The sequence below is a fragment of the Mus musculus genome, chromosome 7 (genome assembly GCF_000001635.26).
Source record: "Mus musculus strain C57BL/6J chromosome 7, GRCm38.p6 C57BL/6J".
In the NCBI taxonomy this organism is placed as follows: Eukaryota; Metazoa; Chordata; class Mammalia; order Rodentia; family Muridae; genus Mus; species Mus musculus.
In genome coordinates this window covers 70,488,966-70,493,159 of record NC_000073.6, presented here as the reverse complement: position 1 = coordinate 70,493,159, position 4,194 = coordinate 70,488,966, and the positions used below count along the sequence as shown (strand labels likewise).

General features: G+C 39.5%; 1 pseudogene; it reads right to left on the bottom strand.

The window, feature by feature from the left end:
* Gm7656 (predicted gene 7656) lies at positions 1,103 to 2,321 on the bottom strand (annotated as a pseudogene).

The window sequence follows — 4,194 nt, the reverse complement described above, 5'->3', positions numbered from 1 at the left end:
GGCACACTTGTTCAAAATCAGTTGACTAGAAAAGGGTTTCTTTCTGGATGCTCAGTTCAGTTCCATTGATCCAAATATTCCCCTTTACGCTGAACCATGCCTTCTTGAGTGCTCTAACTGTACAGTTAATTTCAAATTTTGCTTGTTTTCAGGGTTGTTCTCTTTCACCTACCCTGGATCCCTTAGATTGCCATTACATTTTTAGGATCAGCCTATTACCGAAAGTAAAAATCAGCAGGAATTGGGAAAAGATTTGCATTGACTCTGCAGATGCAAGTTGTCTTCCAGTTCACAAACTCAGGATGCCTTTGCAGCTAGCTGGAGCTGCAGCTTGCGTCTATGAGTTTGGTGGGGTTCGGGGTCCGAATGGTGCATGTTTTATCGAACTTCTTCTAAAGCATTTTACTATTTTTGATGTCAGTAGACTGAATTGTCTTCTTAATTGTATTTCCCCATGGCTTATTGCTAATGTGTCAAAATAAAATAATCTTTGTATATTGATCATGTATTCCTCAACCTTGGTAACTCATCTATTAACTCTAAGCCAATTTGCATTGATTCCTCAAGTTTTTCTGTGAATGAGATAGTATCATCTTTAAATGGACATAATGTTAGTTTTCCTTTCCAGTCTTGATACGGATACATTTATAATTATGATGTCTTCTTGGTTGACCTTTTCATCATTATCAAACTTCCATCCTCTTCTTTGGTAACAATTATTGTCTTGATATCTATAGCCTCTGAATTATAGTTCCACTCTCACTGACTTTCAGTTATTATTTGCCTGGTAAATTTGTCTATGTTTCTAACTTTGATCTAGTGTTTCCTTGAATGTAAAGTTTGTCTGTTATGGAAAAGACAGAGGTAAAGCATTCTTTTTATTTCCTGAAACTGGGCACTAAACCCAGGATCTTATATTTGTTAGAAAAGTGTTTACTTTGAAACTAGATCACCAACCCCACATTTTTTTTTTCTTTTTGGATTTTTCTTTAGTTTATTTTGAAAGTTTTGACAATTTAACTTTTTAAATTTACTATACTTTCCAATCACAGCGCTCCCCCCCACACACACACATATCTTTCTTTGAGTTAACTTTTTCATGTTTTTGTGGGTACAGTGAACTTTATTAATGGTACTCAAGAGAGTAGGACTTCCTTAGGCCCCTTCCATAATCCTGGAGGTCTGGGATGGAAGCTGTGAACAAGATGCTCAGTACTAGGGGCTTAGTTTAGACCCAGAACCCTCAGCATCTGAGGGCCTCTCTCTTCCTCTTGTGTCCTTGCTGGGTGGGTACTTTTGGGCTTCTTACTCCTAGGAGGCCATGTAGGCCATGAGGTCCACCACCCTGTTGCTGTAGCCATATTCATTGTCATATCAGGAAATGAGCTTTACAAAGTTGTCATTGAGAACAGTGCCAGCCCCAGCATCAAAGGTGGAGGAATGAGTGGCATTGTTAAAGTCACAGAAGATAGCCTTATCCTCAGTGTAGCACAGGATGCCCTTTAATAGACCCTCTGATGCCTGATTGACTATCTTCTTGATGTTATCAGACTTAGCAGCTTTCTCCAGGCAGCATGTAAGATCCACAGCAGACATGTTAGGGTTAGGAACATGGAAGGGCATGCCAGTGAGCTTCCTGTTCGGCTCTGGCATGACCTTGCCTACAATATCACCAGTGGATGCAAGGATGGTATTCTGGACAGCCCCATGGCCATAATACTACAGATTTCTGTAGGGAATCTTCCACAGTATTCTGGGTAGAGCTATAGCATAGACTGTTGGTCATGAGTCCTTCCACAAAGCCAAAGTTGTCATAGATGACTGTGGCCATGGGGGCTAAACAGTTGGTGATCCAGGAAGCATTGCTGACAATCTTAAGTGAGTTGTCATACTTCTCGAGGTTCACTCCCATCACAAAACTTTGGGGCATCGGCAGAAGGAGCAGAGATGATGACTTTGTTGACCTCACCTTTCAAGTGGGCCCCGACCTTCTTCATGGTGGTGAAGATGCCAGTCAATTCCACAATATACTCATCCCCAGCATTACCCCAATTACTGTTAGCAGGATCTTGCTCCTGGACGATAGTAATGGCATTCCCATTGATGATAAGCTTTCCATTGTTAGCCTTGCCTGTGATGTTAAACTTGCCATGGGTGGAGTCATACTGGAACATGTAGACCATGTAGCTGAGATCCATGAAGGGGTTATGCATGGTAACAATAGCCACACTGCCCGATGAGCAGGCAGCCCTGGTAACCAGGTGCCTAATACAGCCAATTCTGTTTACTCTAACCTTTACCAGTGTGTCTAAGGTATGAGGCTGGCACTGCCTGAGAAGATGTGGCTGCCTCTGAAATAGGGAGGAGCAGAGAGCCTGAACTACCTTTTTAATACCTTTGATAATCTCTGCATCTTAACTGGAATGGTTATCACATGTATATTGACTATTTATAAGTTCACGTTTCCATCTGTCATTTCTGCTATATGTCTTAGTCTATGTATTTTATATTAATTTCATTTTTCCCTAATTTCTACCCCTTTTGTGAGAGATACTTTATAGTATGTTATTTTAGTAATCTCATCATTGGCTTTAGTTATTTTCCTAGTGGTGACCCTAAGTATTATAAATAATAATTATACTAATACCAACTTGGTTGTAATCATATAGAACAACATTACTACAATGTGCCTCCATCTCCTCCACTGTCATTGTGCAATTATAGTCATAACCTATATATTTACACACATATGCTAGTTGATTAATTCTTGTCTATGAAGTTGGCTTATAAAAAAAGATTTATGAAGAGTTACTAATCCTCATTTTCATACTTGCCTGTATAGCTTCATTTACCCATTTCTAAGTAACTTCCTGGTATCCCTTTATCTCTACACGAAGAACTTAGTTTAATACTTCTTTTGGAGAAAGTCTACTGCCATAATAGTTCTTTTTCTTTTCTTCTCTTCTTCTCCCTCCTTCTTCATTGGCTTTGACTTTATTTCTTGTCTAATTTTGGAGGATATTTTTTTCCTGGGTAGGAATTCTTTCTACATTGTCTTTCTGTCTTCCCATCCATTGCGGGAAGAGTTGCCCTTCTGGTCTCTGTGCTTCTCGTAGGAAGACAGCTGTTGATTTCACTGAGGAATGTGAGGTCCCCTTGCTGCTTCCAACATTCCTTCTTTTCCTTTGTCTTTGAGTAGTTTGACTATGACTGAGTGATTCTCTTCTTCCAAAAGTTGTTTTAGCTAACTTCTTCTGGCAGTGTAGGCTTTGAACTCCTGAAGACAGGTATCTGATATCCAAAATAAAAATAATAATGCTTACCATTTAGAGTTATAAAAGGAGATACAAAAATTACATTTTCTGGCTGGTAGAAAACATGTCACATGTTTTTTTCTTAAAGCATGGACCCCTTTGGGGAAATATGTTGGAAGAGGACACTGCTTGCTTTGCCATTTCTGTGTTTATGCACAGGCAGAGCCTCTGTGTGCTTTCAGCTCATCTCAAATATGGCCTTCCTAAAGAGGCATTCTTTCACACCCCCAAAGAAACTCTCCACTAGCCATTCTCTTTCCCATTGCAGATTGAGTATCACCTGACCACATGCCTGGAACCAGTAATGTTTCAGATTTACGGTTTGCTTCCTTTTCAGAAAATTGGCATATACACAGTGGGATAGCTTTGGTTGGGACCCAGCTGTAAGCATGGAATTCATTTATGTTTCAGATATACTTTATCCACACAAATTCAAGACAATTTTACATAATACTTTTAGTGCAAATGAATTTTGCCTCTACCCCATTACATGAGGTCAGACAAGAAAGTTCTGTTGGTAGTGCCATGATGATGCTCCAAAGGGTTTTTTGCAAAATGCCTGCAACATTTTGGATATTTAATTATCCAGTTAAAGATATACTTAAACGGCAATGGTCCACACAGGTACTCATTCATCTAGGACTGGGGAATTCTAAGATGTAGTGTTTTTCTATCTAAACCCAGCACAGTCTGGGAAACACAGTGGATTTTCAGTCATTATCTTGCTCCCCCTACCTCAAAGGCTTTACTATCTGATAACATTCAGTTTGCTCTGTGTGTGTTTATTTATCAGTTCCTTTGGTCTAGAATAAAATCCCTATGAGGGTCCAGAGAAATCTTGGCATTATATGATTGTAGGGCTAAGGTGTAAGTACTAAGT